The sequence below is a fragment of the Haemaphysalis longicornis genome, unplaced genomic scaffold (assembly GCF_048455015.1).
Source record: "Haemaphysalis longicornis isolate Haplotype H1 unplaced genomic scaffold, Haemaphysalis longicornis Haplotype H1 scaffold_207, whole genome shotgun sequence".
Taxonomy (NCBI): domain Eukaryota; kingdom Metazoa; phylum Arthropoda; class Arachnida; order Ixodida; family Ixodidae; genus Haemaphysalis; species Haemaphysalis longicornis.
The window spans coordinates 127,524-145,553 of record NW_027526298.1 but is presented as its reverse complement, the minus strand read 5'-3'; positions in this window follow the sequence as shown (position 1 = coordinate 145,553).

The following is an 18,030-nucleotide window of genomic DNA, read 5'->3' as shown; positions in this document are numbered from 1 at the left end:
CTCCAGCAATGGAACGTTGGGCAGTTTTCTCCACGCGCTTGAAGTGTGTTGCAGAGGACAACCAATGTGGCTAAAGAGTACGTCCTCTCTATACCTCTCCGAGAAGAGTCCTCTCTACTGGACGCAGCAACCTTTAGTGAACAGGCACACCTAACTCAAGTCTCATCTCTCAGCGTGAGAAGTTGCCTGTGGACGCCTGACTTTCTCGATTGCTTTGTTTTTCCTGATGTAGGTTTTCACCCGTTGCGATTGCATTTCTTTTGCACATTTCCACTGAAGTGAAGTGTCACCATTTCAAGGTTGTGCACTTGGCTAAAGTACTGCTGGGCTAAAATATAAGGAGTGTGGCTAGTTAATTGCGTATTTTTGTGGCTCCTAGAAGCCTGGTAAAGCTACAGTGTGATTTTGTCTTCATGCTTGCCGGCGATGTGGTTGTGGTTTCGGTGTTGTTCAGTCGCTTGCCTGACCAAGCCAGAGACGTTCCTGGGCGAGAGAGATGTGACCTACCCGTTGAAGGTCTAGCATGATGTCTTCAGCATAATCACCGGATACTGCCACAATGTCGTTCGGCCCAGGCCGAGCACATTTCTTCTTGACCATCCCTCGTCCATTGAGATTTTCGGCCCAGGGCGGAGAAGCTGTTACAAATCGTCTGTGCGCACGTGTTGACGCAGTGCGCGAGCTTCGTTGGCGCCTAGCACGGCCGAACGCACGTGCGTCGCTCGCTTGAAAGACGGCGCAACACCGAGCTCTGCAATCTATGCTCACCGCTCCAGGCCATCGACCCTGGGACCTGAACCACCCGGTGTACTCTCTTCGGCAAGCCTCCAGGATCATTCTGATCCATCATTTGTCGCATTTGACCGCATACACGTTGGGAACCCCTTTTCCGAAGGCGTAGTCATGCCCGGGACTCGCCAAGCCTAACCAAGGAGTTCGAATTCGGTGCCATGGCAACGGCGCGATCGCCGCTGTCGCCACGTGCCACCGATGCATCTCCAGCTGAAGCACGCGCTCTCACCACCGAGGAAACCCCTCGTGCCACCAAAGAAGCTCATCTTCGGTGCATCGGCATGCCCACGCAAGGAGCAAGCCCGCCCAGCCACAGTCTGCCTCAAGACAGCCTGCCGTTAACAACGACATTCGTGCCAGTTGAGGTACGCCGCCAAGTGACGCGGCACCGCCGAACCAGCAGCATCGACTGTGCACGCAGCTTAGAACTCCTCTTAGCCGGGTGCAGCGATATCCTGGCCAGCCATGCACGCGCCACTGAGCTGCTGCAAGCTCGGGGCAGGAGACCTCTCCCTCTCGGCGCTGTATCATCGACCACCACGCCCTCCCTGGTTACGTCTGGCGACCACTGTGCAGGCGTCGAAGCGCAGCACAGCCCTCTCAACGCCGATGCAGACGACCAGGTGGTCAGCATCGACTCTGCGCCGCCAAAAAAACGCGGCCGAGACCCCGCCGACGGTTCGGGAGAAGAACAAGAGTACGCCGAGGATACAGCTGGTGACATTTCAACAGTGGACCCAGGGACGGCGGCCAATGCGCGCGCCCCCATCCCCAAGCGCCGCAACCAGACCAGCGATGCTCCGCAAGGGGTGAAAATGTCCCAGGCTGCGCAGATCGGCAAAACACGAAAGGCCAGGTCACGTTCTCACGTGAGCTCTCCTACGCATTACCGGCCCCTTGCTACCTCCACTGGACAGGTTGCGATGGCGGCTTCTGCGAGGGAGCTTCCTCAGCGTCCCGCTGCCTCGTCGAATGGTGCCCCCGCTACCTCGCCGAGTGGCGCCGAGCTCGCCAACGAGCTTGTGCGCTTTGCGCGGCGCGCCGCAGAGCTGCGTGACAGAGCGGCGGCCGCGTCCGCTCTTCTGGCCGAGGAAGAAGATGGTGATGCGGCGCAGTGCGTGGTCACGCCGATGGATTTTGCGGCCACAGGCGTCCCCACAGAAGGGCGACCCAACGCCGAACCTTCTTCGGACGACGTGGAGGGCCAGTGGACGCAGAAGATCTCAAAGGCACACCGTCGCAAAGCGCGGAAGCTTGCTGCCACGCGACCGATACACCAGCCTGCTGTCGGCACCTGCCTATTTCGTCCCACTGACCGCTGTGCCTCCTTCCTTGCGGTATCGAGGGAGGCAGTCGCCCGAGAATTGGCCGCTGTCGCCGGTGTCTCCCAAGTGAGAATGAACACTCGCTTAAACGTTGTTGCCGCCGATGCCGAGACTGCGGAGTGCCTCTCTTCTCTGCTGGCAACGGAGGAAATATGCGGTATACCCGTACGAGCCTATCGACCCGTCGAACGCGGCACAAGTCGTGGCCTGATCTTCGGCGTGGACCCGCAACTCACGTCGGACGAGATAATGGCCAACGTTAAATCCGATGTGCCGATAAGTGAAACGTCCCGGCAGCGCAATGGTGCAGTGGTGATGCACTTTGCGGGACCGGTCCCACCCGCCTTCGTCGCTGTCTACAAGCTGCTGCTCCCCGTGAGAGCCTGCCGTCCCAGACCTGTCCAGTGCGGCCGATGTGGGAGACTTGATCATGTGACGGCCGGCTGCAAGGGTACCGTGAGGTGTGCGCGTTGTGGGGGAGGACACAACTCACAACAGTGCACCGCAGGTGTTGCCCGCTGCTCCAACTGTAGTGGCCGCCACAGTGTGACGGACCCCCGTTGCCCACGCTGGCAGCACGAGCGCCGTGTGGCCACAGCCATGGCCCAGGCGCTAAAGCCAGTGCCCCGTGCTGAGGTCGAGGCGTCGGTTCTATCAGCGCAGCCCAGCTACGCCGAGATGGTCAGGCGGTGCAGCACCCAGCAGCAAACACGGCTTGGCCCACAGACTCCGCAGGGACGACTGCAGCCCCGGTCTCCAGCCCAGCGAAAGGCAGCCAGGCGCGCCACTGCCCAGCAGCCCGCCCCGCCCGCAGCCCCAGTCGCTGCGCTTGCAGCCCCCGGCCCAGAGCAGCTGATGCCCGTCCTCCTGGCCCTGACGCACAGCTTGGTGGGCCGACTGCCTGCCGATGACCCGGCAAGGATGGCGGCCACAGACGCCTTGGCCCTACTTCGCCCCCCCACCCACCTCACCATGGCTAGCAGACCCAGTGGGAAAGGCCAGCGGCCACGCATCCTGCAGTGGAACTGCAACGGCCTAGGCCGTCGCAGCGCGGAGCTGACTGAGCACCTGTTGCGGGAGTCCTTCGACGTGCTGGCACTGCAGGAAGTGTACATCTATAGCGACACGCCGCGTCTGCCGGGCTACGTGTGCCATCTCAGCGCCACGAGCTGCCGCCTGAGGTCTTGCAGCAGCACACCGTGCCGCGACGCCAGCCACCCACCGGGAAAGTCGCGGGCAGCGGTCTATGTGCGCGCCACCCTCAACAGTGCTCCTGTTGACCTGGCCCCAGTTGCTGACGGCCCAATGGAGTGTGCCGCCGTGACAGTACGCATGGGGACAACGGACACTACCGTGGCCAGCGTCTACATCCGGCCGCAGAAACCATGGGACGCCGTGGCGCTGTGCCGGCTGCGCGCAAACCTGGGCTCGGACGCTGTACTGTGCGGCGACTTCAATGCACATCACCCTGCCTGGGGGAGTCATCGAGCCACCCGAAGGGGACGAGAGCTGTTAGACGCCATCACCACCTGTGGACTGCACGTGGCCAACACCGGCAGCCCTACTTTCGTCCGCCCATGTCGTCGCAGTGGCACGGTCCAGCAGTCATGCATCGACCTAACCCTGGTGACGCAGCGGTGCGCCTATTCCTGGGAGACCGCCGCCAGCACGTGGGGTTCTGACCACTACCCCATACTGGTCACCCCCGGGATCCACCGCAAGCGAGCCGACACAAGGGCTTACGCAGTCACTAGCTGGGTCGACTTCCGCAAGGAAATGACCAAATGCACCGAGGATCCTGAAGTCGACTTCCTCGCAGCAGTCGTGCGGAGCGCCGACAAGGCAACGGTACGGGGAGAGGTACCTCTCTGCACGCCACTCCCGGACATGCAGCTGCTACGGCTTCGGGCCCGCCGCAACCAGCTACAGAGGAAGGCTTTGCGAAGCAAGCGCCCAGAGGATTGGACGGAGTACCGGCGGGCGGACGCCCAATGCCGCCGACGGGCACGGCAGCGTCGCAGGCAGGGCTGGCAGTCGCTGTGTTCGTCCATGGACTCTCGTAAGGACCCGGGCAGAGCCTGGCGTATCTTTAAGGCTCTGCTGGGGCCTACCACCACCAGCCGGCGTCCCCTGCATGCGGTCGCCATATCCCTGGGCATCACAGAAGGGGCCCTGGCGGAGCTGTTCGCCGACCAGTTTGCCAAGGCCGTTCAAACCCCGCCTCCAGTTCCTGCGGCCTCACCCGACGCGGAGCCAGCCGCCCCACACGACCAGAAAGCGGTGTCCCTCTGCTCCACGGACATCACGCTCCGTGAGCTGCAGGCCGCCCTGAATCGATGCTCCAAGCGGCGGAGCGCTCCTGGTATGGACGGGGTTACGTACCAGATGCTGCGGAACCTGGACGTGACTCAGTTAGAGCGCTTCTGCGACTGTTCAATCGGGTCTGGCGGACTGGTGTCCTCCCTCCACCCTGATCGTGGGGCTCATCTCGCCAATTCTCAAGGTCGGCAAGCCCCCGACGGAGCCAGAGTCCTACCGTCCCGTGTCCCTGACGTCGGCTGCTGGGAAGGTCATGGAGAGTGCAGCCCTTGCCCGTCTCGAGTGGATTGCCGACCACAGCGGCGTCTTCCGGGAGCAGCAAAGCGGCTTCAGGCGGCACCGCTGCACGGCTGACTCCCTGGGGGACGTCATCTCCATGCTGGAACAGGCCCGCCATGACAAGGAGGTGGCCTTCCTGCTCCTGCTGGACATGCGGTCGGCATTCGACACGGTTGCCCACGGGGCCATCCTGGAGGCCCTGGACGGCATGGGCGTTGTGGGGCGCCTAGGAGGCTACATCCGGGCGTTCCTGCGTGACCGGACCCTGCGGGTGAAGGTAGGCCGGGCGACCAGCAGTCCTCGAGACGTCCGCTCCGGGGTGCCCCAGGGAAGCGTGCTGAGCCCGTTTCTTTTCAACTTGGTGCTGGCTCCTCTCCCCGACTGCATCCCTCCAGGCTTGCGACACCCAGTAGAGGTGGCGGTGTATGCTGACGACGTGGCACTCTGGACCCATGGCCCCACCAAAGACTGCCATATAGTCAAGGCGTGCCTCCAGGAGGCTCTGGGCGCAGTTGCGGTCTTCCTCGAGAGCCGTGGCCTGCAGCTCTCGGAGGCCAAAACGCAGGCCCTTATGCTGCACCCGGGAGGATGGAGGGCTCGACAGGCAACACCGCCCATCACACTCAACGGGCGACCTCTTCCCTGGCGGCTGACCGTGAAGTACCTGGGGCTGCTCATTGACTGCCGGCTCACATGGCTGCCCGCTGTCAAGGCCCTCCGGGCACGCAGCGCACAGGTGCTCCAAGGGGTGCGGCAGCTTCTGTCACGAGGCAATGGTTGCTCACACCAAGTGGCGCAGCGCGTGTTCCACGGCATGGCCTCCGCAGCTGTGCTGTACGCGCTTCCACTCGCCTACCTGGGACCACGACGCTGGCAGGAGCTGGAGATCGACCAACGCCGCGCCATCCGCCTCTGCCTGGGCCTCCCCTCCACGTCGCCGGTTGCGGGAACTTACACCGAGGCGGGCACCTGGCCCATCGAGATGCGGGCCTTGCAGACGGGGCTGCGGCACATCCAGCGTCTGCTGGCCGTACGTGACGGGGCTCCGCTCCTGCAGAGGTTCTGTAGCCGGCCCAACTCGCACATGGGAGCGCTGCTCACTATCTTCGAGGAGGGCATCGAGGTTCCGAACCGACCCTGTCTGGAGCCGCCACAACCAGACACCGGGGAGGCCCTGCAGATCACCACGACCCTCCGCGGGGTCCGCAACAAGCGGACGACACCACCCCAGGCCATCCGCCAAGAGGCGGCCGTCCTGCTGCAGGACAAGCTGAGCAGCTACCTGCATCTCTTCACGGACGGCTCCGTCAAGCACAGCACGTGCGAGGGGGCGGCTGCGTGCGTGGTGCCTGAGCTGGGAGCCAGCCGGAGCTGCCGCCTGCCCTTCCCCACTTCCTCCACACGGGCGGAGCTGGCAGCGCTGCACCTGGCCGCCGACCTCCTCCTCGAAAGGGGGCCCCATAACCACCCCGGGGCGGTCATCCTCACGGACTCCAGGACAGCCCTGCTGCGGCTGCACGCGGCCGATCAACCCACCAACAGCAGCGGCTACCCGGAGCGCTCCCTTGCAATCAAGCTGCGCACTGTGGCCTCCCGAGGCTGCGACCTGCGGCTCCACTGGCTGCCGGGCCACAGTGGCATCCGGGGCAACGAAGACGCCGACGCCCGCGCCAGGGAGGCCCACCAGGAGGGCACCCCAGTCTCCGAAGACGTCACCGCGTTCGACGAGGCCCGCACTGCCCTGGCCCGCATGGTGCAGACGATGCACCCCGACCCTCGGGTCGTGAGCGGCCTGGCGCCCAGACCGTTGCCCGCACGCATCAGCAGGGACGCCCGCTGCCTGCTTCTCCGCATGCGGCTGAACTGCTGCAATGTGGCGGAGCGTCTGCACCGACACGGCCGCAAGGACTCCCCTACATGTGCGGACTGTTCCGAACTGGAGACGCTCGAGCACCTACTCTGCTTCTGCCCCCACCACGCAGGCCCGAGAGCAGAGCTCCACCGAGCGCTCCAGCGTCGAGGCCTTCCCAGCGCCGACATGGAGGACCTTCTGTTCCCGAAGGGACCTGCGGCAACCCAACGGGAAGTGTTCACTTATCTGCTTCACTTCCTGGAGACGACCGGCCTCACGCAGCGGCTGTAGCCCGGAGTGCAGTGATTGACTGGTGTGCCCGGACTGACAGCGTTCTAGGACTGACAGCTCTCTTTATACCTTTCTCTCTCTCTCTTTCTACTTTATCCTATCACTCCCCCTCTACTTCCCTTCCCCTGCACTGGGTTGTATGCAGGTGAGCTCCCTGCCGAGCTCAAAATATCCCCAGTGAATTTCCTTTCATTTTCCCGTCGCGAACCACAACCACCACCACCTAGCACGGCCGCGCGCCGAGAAGCTTTCTCTCATAGCATCGGTGCTCGGTGGAGAGGGGCACTTACGTCGATCATGCGACTCCGAAAATGCAGCTTGGCCATAACCGTTCGAACAGCCGTTGGAGTCAGCGGCGGCTGACTGATAGCCACTTGTGCTGCGAAAGTCTCTTCCTCTCCCCCCCTCTCTCCGGCAACAGTATGATCGTCCATAATCGAAATCGACTGTGAGCGTTGTCTCACAATCGCAATAACTCTAAAAAGCGCTCTTCGTGTCACCAATGCCTGTAGCCCTCCGGGACAATTTATATGAATTACGGGAACTCCTGAGACTGACAGGCCTAGACGCCAATACGAGCATATCCTTGCGGGAACTTAAATGGCCCACACATTGCTTGGGGGCTCAAGCAAGACAGTAAATAAGGGAGCAAACTTCTCCGCACACTACAAGAAGCCAATTATTGCGGCCATGATGACTTTCACAAATAAACTACATTAGGGAATTCCATGGAACACAATACCAATCCCGACTTGGCTACAGCCAGAGAGGGAGTGGAGATTAACTGGATGCATATATACGCAGGAATGCATGGGTAGCGATCGTGCCATCCTACTAACAACGTTCGAGCTGAACCCCAAAAACCTGATTTAAAAAAAACACTATCACTGACTTCTAAATACCGCAATGATTGAGGGGGTCAACACCAATCAGACCTTGCTTTTGTGAGTGAAGTACGAATCACCATAAAGAATCACACTAAATATTACTGTAGAAAAGAAAATGAGCCCTACGTAGACACACGTAAACCTGTCCCACTGCTTGAAGGCTGGAACAGTCCTGCTAAAAAGATGGAAAACATGCGAGACCAATCAGGGGCTCACAGCAGGCATCTTCAACCTCGACAACCACGTCCAAGAGTACCACAGAACAGGGAGTACTCCGATATACGCCTCGAGCTTTGCGATTGCTGCGCCGCCTGCCGCCGCTTCTCCGCGGAGTTGACGGGATTAGCGCTGCGCAGCCCATAGGGGTTCATGCAGTGTTTTGGTTCTCTGTCGCTTTTTTTTTTTTGCCCTTCCAAGCGCTAAAAAAACGTGTTATGGTGACGTCTGTAAGTAAACAGTACGTTTAGGTCACTTCAAAAGCCGCTGCGTCTTGGTAGGGTGCTCAAACACCAACAATAGCTATCCGGGAAAGCGGCTCTGCGTCCTTCTCGGCCGCTGTTACGGGCGTTGGCGAATCGCAGCAGCATACCACTACTGTCACCTCCGAATACGTCCGGCACAAGTGAATGTTATTGTCGCCTCGTTTATACCTGATACTGGCACATTGAGAGGTGTGTTTTGTTTTGTAGCGCGGACAACGAATGCGGCCTCATTACGGATATATGCGTCGTAGAAAAATACATTTCGGGGATGCGATTACCAAATACCTGATAATAACTTGTGCCGTTTATAAGAATATAAGCCACGCGAAAATGTTAAGTATATTCCAAGGCTCTGCGTCGTGAAAGATGTGCACTCAGGTCTTATAGCAAGAACCAACAAAACTGTATTAAACCACTGAAAAATTAATGGTCTGCCAGTCCGGAAGAAACAAAATAGCTCGTACAGAAATTAAAAAAAAAAACTCGGTGCAACTTCTGAAATGCTAAACATGTTCGTATAAACTTGAGCTGGGTAGGACCAGAGTCCTTCAATGCTTTACTGGTCACTAAACTGCTCCGTAACTCAATGAGAGAGCTTCATATGCTGCGTTTGGCCGCCGCGCCATGGCGCCACCCTCTCACTGAGGTCACTCCTCGGGCGGCGTTGCGCTGGCTCGAACGGCGGAGCCGCGGCGAGTTGTGTTTGTTTTGTGCGGGAAAAAGTGTAACGTGCATATCGCACTCTTGTGATGCGACTTAAGTAGTGCAACGACGATGCCGAACATGTGTTGCGTCCCGGGATGTCGTTCCTTGTACAACGATACCACAGAAAATGTTTCCTTGTTTTGTTGACCGAGCGACGGGCAGCTGTGTGAGAAATGCAGGGGCGCCATTCCAAGTCAAGCAACGGGAGATTTCAGCTTCGATTATAAGTGTGCGACAGTGTGTGGAAATGCACTGTGTGTGAGAATGGAAAAAGCAATGAACCTTTTTGAGAGCATCGTGGGCCTAGAATCGTACAAGGCTAACTTAAAGCCGGATTTTTGTCATATCAGTCAGGTTGTAGCGGTGCTTCCAAGGGCGTCCGCAGAACTTTTTGCAAGGGGGGTAATCCATCAGCGGGAGGGGGGGGAGGGGGGGGGCTAGATAGCACCAAAAAAGCGTTATTTGTGGTTACAAAAATTACAAACAGCGAATTGGAACCAGACTTGGAGAATATACATTGGATTTTATTACCGAACAAAGCAATAAAGTGAATAAAGAAAATCCGAAAAGTTACTCTCACTTTGTAAAAGAGTGTGGTCAGTCTCGCTGCGGGAGGGTTCTCGACTCACGCCAATTGCACACAGCACAATACGTTCACATACACACAGCTGCACTCCGTCAATCTTCCTTAAATAGCAGCTGCAGACGCCTCGGGTTTTTCTGGGCAAATTGCGAGATGACATCTGTGATGAAGTCTGTTGAAATGGCTCACACAAGATACTACTGGCCTTCCTGACTTTCAATGCAGTACAGACATACAAGCGTTTTGAGGGGCTGATATATAGGTTTTGTTTCGGGGCTTGGGTGGTGCCGAAATTTCGCTATTTCGAAGGAAATGGTGTACTAGGTGATGGGATGGCACGGGAGGATGTTACACTCTCCCTACTAGGTGTAGCGGTGACGATAGCTGCAAATTTGTCCGAAAACTGAAGTTCTTGTGGTAAGACTACATAAATCCAAAGTTTAGAAAAAAAAACAAGAAAAAAACGTCAAACCTTTCAGAATTGTTCGCTATCTAGCCAGCACAGGCAGTCTGTTTCACTGCCGTCATATGACCGGCAATGTTAGTCAGTGCCTAAAGTGCAATGTTGAGCACAGTCCTGAAGGGCGTTCCATACGGATACGCAGGTCGTGGGTGTGCTAATCGTTTGAGTAGCGTGGATTGTTGGGCTAGTTGGTTCGCGTACATAATTGAAAAAAACTTTGCGCTAAAGGACGAGACAACGGAGGGAACGTCGGTGTCGTTTTCTCCTCTCTTCCGTCCTTCAGGGCAAAGTTATTTTAATTATGGGCCAACCAAGCTGCGCAGCTTTTTTGTAGTGCATAAAAATATCCGAATCTCCAGGGAGGGGCAGTTGCCCCCCCTTGCCCCCCCTTCCGGACGCCCATGGGTGCTTCATTACCTGTTTGCAAACTTGTATTACCTTGCGCTCAGGCTCGCGTGTAAAAAAGCTTTGGGACATCCTTGTGCTTTTACTTTTCGTATTTCCGCGAATTATCCCTTAGGGTTCGTTTTGTTTGTTTTGTAACCGCGCGTGGCCGATTCCGGTTTCTTATCTGGCGTTTCAACCGGAGCGCCCGTTTGCTTTTTTTGTCGTACGTCCCGTCGGGCAATATTGTTTGATATGGGAAGGGTGCCACCTTGTCGCTAACCTGATTTTTTGTATCTTCGACAATGTTCTCGATCCTATTTCCATGGATCTAAAATTAATAACGTTCCAAGAGTAATGCATGCATAGCAAACGCCGCGCAACTCACTTTATCGACGTTCATCTGTTCACGTCACACTGCGGTCTGCTTCTTAGACGTTTGTGTTTCATTCTAGTCTTTTGTAGTGCAGGAGGTCGCTAGCTCGCTGCGTTCAGAAAAGCTTTGCGTCGTTCTTGGCTACGTGGCAATATTCTGTTTCCTCCGTGTGCTGCACATCGCAGCTCGACAAAAATAAATTCTTGTACGCTGGACCACGTACGCTCTTTTGTCTCCCTTCGTAACAAGGAAATTTTCTGTTGCGTGTGATAAAATCAGTTTCATTGTTCTTTTTTCGCTTCCTGTTTTTGCAAGGATTGCAAAGCGTGGAAGCAGAAAGACACATGGAGTAACATATATCTCTTCGTGTTTTGATCCTTCGCGTTTCTGCAGCGTTTTTAGGTGTTCTCAAGTATGTACCCACTCATCGAAACGACAATACTATTGGGCTATCTCTTTTAGCGTTCTGTGCATTCCAGAGCAATCAACGGATTCATTAGGCGTAGTCTGAACGACGCGTACTTGGTTTCTTTCAATTATTTAATTGTATTATCGATAGGCCCGCAGCAGTCCGTGACTACACAGCTACCGTATGTGTGGTATTTACAACTTTGCTTTAAGAAAAGAAGCAATATAGATTTAAAAATCCGTAAACACGACGGCGCAGCGCTTGTGCCAGAGCACACAGAAGCCGTTGCCGTTCGAGACTGAAGCCTACGGTAACTTACTTCGAAAAATAAAACCCCATTGAAGGCACGTGATAAACACAATAACTGGACTATTCATCGCTAACTACTACGAAAAAAAAAAACACTTAATCAGCGCGCAGACACAAAAAAAAAAAAACTCCCCCCACCTCCCCGAAGGGGATCGTGCGGAAATGCGAATGCATTGGGTGCACCGAAGAGTGCGCTGCGGCAAGCAGTAACGGAGAGAGGCGTGCGCTCCACTGCATTTATATACATTTTCCGAGCGCAGCCAGCGGAGAGAGGGTACGCGGAGAAGAGAGACCCGCGCAACACGCCCGCCCCGCGCGCGAGCTCTCTCTCCCGCCGAGCTCCGCGATGCGAGCGCCCTCACACGCCCGAGCGCGCTCCTCCTCTCCACTCACTCACCGCTACTCCGCCCGAGCTCCGCGATGCGAGCGCCCTCACACGCCCGAGCGCGCTCCTCCTCTCCACTCACTCACCGCTACTCCGCCCGAGCTCCGCGATGCGAGCGCCCTCACACGCCCGAGCGCGCTCCTCCTCTCCCCTTGCCCTCCGCTACTCCCGCCCGAGCTACCACCTGCTCCGGTTGCTAGGCGCGCCACAGCTGTTGCTAGGGGCGAGGAGGAGCGCGGAGAGATAACACCCGCGGGCGCACGCCGATGGAGCACGACAACCCCCGACTAAGAAATGCATTCGCATTAACCACGACGACGGCGAAGGCAGAACTACGAGGCGCGCGCTCACGTGCGCTCGCGCTGGAGGAATGCAGGCGCACGCCGGCCAACGGAGCAAGACAACCCCCGGCTAATAAATGCATTCGCATTTAAAACAGCGAGCGTTTGCACGCCAAGATCTGGCCAATACGCCGCAGGCGCGGCGGCTGGATGACCTTCGTGCGGCGGTGGCGCCTGTAGTGGCGCGCGCGGTCCCTATTGGCGGTGAGCGCGAACACAGGCGGCGCTGCCAAGCCCGCCTCCGTGACGTCAGCTTAGGGATTCTCGCATTTGTCGTCTGCTTCACTCAGGCTCGCTTTCCCTGCTGTTTCTTTGCGCTCGGTCAACGTCTGATGCTTGTCCGCACCAGAATTGGCGTGTGGGTAACTTTCTATCATAATAATAGGCTTAAAATCGCATACACTAACTCATGGTGTCAATTAAAGCATAGTTTTGGATACCGCGACGGGAGAAACATTGCCGGCGCCACCCCATTCGTTGCGAAGCCGGTCCTGTGCGGAGCGCGAAGAGTCGGAGCTAGGCGTCAGCTTCTCATGTAAGCATTCGAACAAAAGGAACAGTCAGCTGCTAATAACCGACAGCAGCGAAAATGGAAGACCAAAACAAATTCTAGGCCTTCAGGGCTGTCGGCTTTGGCAGAAAGCATCACGATTCCCGGTAATTATATGTAAGGTAAAACAGTTTTTGCAACCTTGCCGAACGCTCGAACGCGTTTTGTCACATCACTTTACGTTGTCAAGGCATGAGTTTTCCGGCATGCACTATAGACTGCAAAAACTGTAGGTTGAGTTCCAAATAACCCAGTGTGTATATACGCGCGTGCTGATTCTATACCAGGCATCTAACCAGTATGGAGGTTTATTGAGCAAAACGAGTCACGTATTCGTTAAATTTATAGTAACACATATATGTTTGTTAAGACCTGGAGGGATATTTCGGAACATTTTGCACAGCCATATCTTCCCGATATTCGGATATGCGTTATAGGAAAACTGCACTCAAGAGGAGGAGGAGGAGTAAGGGGAGGAGAGGAAAACTTTATTTAACAATTAAATCAATCTGGTTAGTGGGACGGGTCCTCAGTCCAGGACAAGAGAGTAAAAGTAATTTTCTTCAAATCATAGAACGCCATCCTGAGTAGAATAGGATTTGTTCTTCGCGCCTGGAAGGGTTGAAAAGCAATGAAGAGCTACTTCGAATTCTTCTTCGGTTTCGATTCTTGTAATATATGCAGGTATACTATTTATTACGTTAGTTAACGAGTATATCATGCCTTCAACACTAATCATGTCATCATTGTTCGAGTTGAGAGTCAGTTCGTTATGATAACGATATAATTACGATAGAAATTCGGAGCACAAAAGCCGCCTTCGAGTACTGTGGACCACGTCGTTTAGGGCGCGATCGCGGGGGCGTAGCACAAACCTTCTCATTGTATTTGCATGTGAATAAACAAAACACGTTGCGGATATACACCACCTTGCACGCAGCCGTAATGAAAGCCAATTTGTGAAGAAGGGAATGTATGACATACAACATGAAGGAAGTATCCACACGACCTTTGTGAGCCTCCCAAACATCCCGCAACCTCCTAATAAGAAGTTGGTGACGGCGCAGAAAAATTAATGCGTTGGGCAGAAAAAAAGCAAGAAACATTAATCTGATACAAGACAACAACGGAAGAAACAGAAGAAAGCCACTTTATTTCCTGCTGTGCGATGCGCGTGTAGAGGCCGCTGCTTGGTACGTAGCATTAAACTGTTCAGTCTTCATAGGAGCATCTCAAAAATACTGCAGGGAAGCCTACGCATTTTGAATACTTATCGAGAAGCTCTGACCACTGATCCTCGCGAATAAGCAAGAAAGGACGAGTTACACGCGATCTTCTGACCGATACTCTGAAGAAAGATGTTCTCTATCTCTTCGTGTGTTGCAAACTTGTGGGGGATACAGCTTCAAATTATTCAGATGTGTCAGAAGCTGGCAAAATAACTTAGTCGCTAGAAATACGCTTTTTAACGCACTACAGCAACGAAGCGGGTGATTTCTAGCCCAGGCACTGCTGCCCCTCACAAGCGGAGTGTAGCAGACGACAGCGGCGCGAGTCCCTAAGCCGACGTCAGAGCCAGGGGGCGCCACTCAAACATCTCACCGCCAATATGAAGCGAGCGCCGAAGTTTCGTGACCAGTAAAGCATTGAAGGACTCTGGTAGGACTGACGAGACCAACTAGTGTGCGAAATGCACTGATATTTCGCGAGACATGGGGAGGGGGGAGAGGAGGGGGACGCTTACGTATCGTATGTGTACAATTGCGGAGCGAAATCGAGGAAAGAACGTTTTAGTAATCACACACACAAGGAGCTCGTTCACGTCACTCTAGTTTTTAGACTTCAACTAACAGCTGATCCCTCGGCGAACGCATTTTTTGAGGTATACAAGTTCAAAACTGATAAAAGGATAAGGCCTTCTGATTTCCGTTTGTGCAAGATTCTGCAGGCTCCCTGCGTCATATGGCTATGCTTCGAAGAAACGTTTAGTCGCGAACGGGCATTACTGTAGAAGCCCTTCTCCGGCCTGCTCGCGGAGGATATATGTAACATATATGAATGTTTGCGGGACCTCAGCTCACGACAAGACGCCCCAGCATTTTTTTTTGTCGTGCGCTGATCCTGGGTATAATTTCGGATTATCCATCGGACCATCGCACTTATTTCGTAGATTGTTCGTGAAATTTATCTCCAGGGTAGTGATCAATATTTGAGGTATGATATTGGCAAGCATAACTGGCGTGTTGTCAGGTATGAGCGCTACACTAGGTTATATAAGCGCACAAAACTGATTTACATCGTAGTGTATATAGCCATGGCATGACCATCTGGGGATATTATGCTTACGGAGACACTGTTAGTAAATTTCAGGGCAGTGGAATCACAATCATCTCCATATGCATATCCCGGTTTCGCAGACGCCGACCTGTGACGCACACTTCGCGCTTGTACAGACCGAATGTACCAGTCTAAGATCGCGTCACACACATTTACACTCTCGCAAACACCACATTTGCGAACAGAGTGACTGCTCCACATAAATATGTATTTCCAACGCCTACAAACGGTAAATCTCAGTCGTGAACGGGCCCCGAAAGCAACGGTGGCAGTAGGGAGCGAGCCGGCGTCTCCCGCGGCTGCTTTCGATACGAGCCGCTAGGGGGATTTCAGTGGCGCCCCTACAGGCCGCGCTCGAGGCGCCTCGAGCTTCGCGATCGCTGCGCCGCCTGCCGCCGCTTCTTCACGGCGTTCACGGGATTAGCGCTGCGTGGCTGATCGGTGGCCATGCGGCGTTTTGGTCCTCTTTCGCTTCTCTTTGCCTTTCCGCGCACTAAACAATTTGTTATGGTGACGTCTGCAAGCAAATTGCACGTTTAGGGCACTTAAAAAAAACAGCTGCGTCTTGGTAGAGCGTGGGAACGCCAGCAAGAGATACCCGGGGAGGCGGTTCTGCGGGCTGCCCAGCCGAAAAAAACCATTGGCCGACCAATTGGTCCAATTTGCAACCCAATGGGTCGAAATGGATTCCCTATTGGTCCAATTGGGCCTATTGAAGCGATCCGAATTGGTCCCATTTACCTTTTTTGAAACTTGACGCGTAGAAAGTAGGCCATAGATGGAGCAGCTGGTTTAAATATCAAAGGGTGGATACAATCTGGACTAGGACTTTGAGAAGGATCAATGTGAGAAACTGCATCTAAAACGTCTATAACAGAAAAGAAAAAAAAACGTCTTAAACGCGGATTTGTAGGGTAAGCATCTCGAATGAGTTTAATTCTGTAGGTTGGACACTGTCATTGCACTTAGAAGGTGGTTGTGGGCTAGTTGTCCACAGAATCCACACTGAAGAGAAATGCTGACTGAAAGCAACAGCAATGAGTGGTGGTGAGACCGTGGGGCCGTGGTGTCAGAATTCGAAACCCGCGCGTTTAGGCCCGCACGCAGTGCATTCCAAAATAACCTTAACACTGCTGTAAACATTTTTGTATAATTTATTTAAGAAAAAATGTCTTTTATTCACTGTGTTATTGCGCGTTTTAGTGAACGCTATTCTTTTTTGTTTTGGGTGGGGTGAAAGCAGAGATGAGAACAGCCACATTCCCCGCACGGGGCACCTTGAGCAATCTTGGTGACGGTACTGGCGATACCGCGGACCCCGAGCCCCCAAACATACGCTGGATCCAACCGTGGCAATGTGTTTATAGGTGGAGGGTTAGAAACCACGAACGGTGGCCGTCGGAGCCCAGGTCAAGCTCCGGCGGATGGGCTCCCTGTCTGTTCACCAGGCAGGGAGCTCCGGGACCTCTCAAGCTATTAGGGTAAGGTTTGAGACGAAAGTACCCCCGTCCCCTACTTTTTTCCAATGCTATATGGATAATTCAAACCCCCCCCCCCAAACGTGATCGGCCCCCGAAAAGGGGCCGCACCGAAGTCTCCTTTCCATCCCTTCCAACAATCCACAGTCCGAAACCTGACAACTATCCTCGATTCTTGGTTATCGAGGCAGTTGACAAAACAAACCCTGTTTCTTCCATGTCCATATTCTTGATCACTATGTTCCTGGAAGGCATCCTCGGAAAATCGTTCGATGCGAAGAAACTTCGTACCGGTGAAGTTCTAGTCAATGTCAAGACGCAGCAACAAGCCACTAACCTCCTGTCGCAAACCTGCATGGCAGATCTGGCCATCAAAGTCACTCCCCATCGTAGCCTCAACAGCTCTCAGGGTGTGATTTCGGAGACTGATTTGTTGAATGAGACCGAAGCTGATCTGTTAGAAGGCCTGAAAGATCAGGGTGTAACTGCAGTGAGGCGTATAACCATCAGACGAGACAAGAAGGAAATCCCCACAAAACATATCATCCTGACTTTCAACCGCTCCACACTTCCTGAATCCATTAAGGCAGGCTTTATCTCGTGCTCCGTTCGAGCGTACATCCCGAATCCGCGTCGCTGCTACAAGTGCCAGCGGTTCGGGCATGGTACCAACTCGTGCCGGGGCCAGCCAACCTGCGCTAAATGTGCCCAACACCATCTCACTGATGACTGTTCATCAAATCAACTGCTCTGTGCTAATTGTCAAGTACCTCACGCTGCATATTCGCGAACCTGCGAGCGGTTCAAGCTTGAGAAAAAAATAATAAACATCAAGGTCACGGAAAACATCACCTTCCCAGAGGCGCGAAAGAGGTTCGCCTCTTTCCCCCTGGGGAGGTACGCCGACGCAGCTCGCCGGGGGGCGGAGCGGCGTCTGGTTTCGGCGGGGACCCAGTACCGCGAGTCGGACTTGGTCCCGCCCCGGCCCCCCCCTGGGTTGCCTCAGGCAGCCCAACTCGCCTCCGCACTGCTCGCTGAGCCAGCAGCGGCTGTGGGGGCAACCACGTCTGGTGGAAGCGATGCTGCATCCTCCACTTCCACTCCAGCGTCCCAAACCACGGGCGAGGGCGCAGAGGAGATGGACTTGGGGGAGCTAGCGGCAGCTCCCACCACCACCGCACCGCCTGCGCCATCCGAGGCGTTCCTGAATCCCTCGGTGGTTGCGGGCAAGGAAAAGCGCACCCCAAAGGGTTCGCGGTCCAAGGAGCCTGATCCCTCAGGTGCTCCGAGGACATCCGAGGATGAAATGGACGTCGGTCCGTTCTTGTCTGCGGTGCACCGCAAGGAACGCGTCCCGACGCCAAAGCCTCCCGACAAGCCAAAAAAGACGAGAATCACAGCCCCGAAAGACGACACATAAACAACACAGTCCAGTAGCTCCGAACACTTCACAATGGGAAGAGAGAACATAGTACAATGGAAC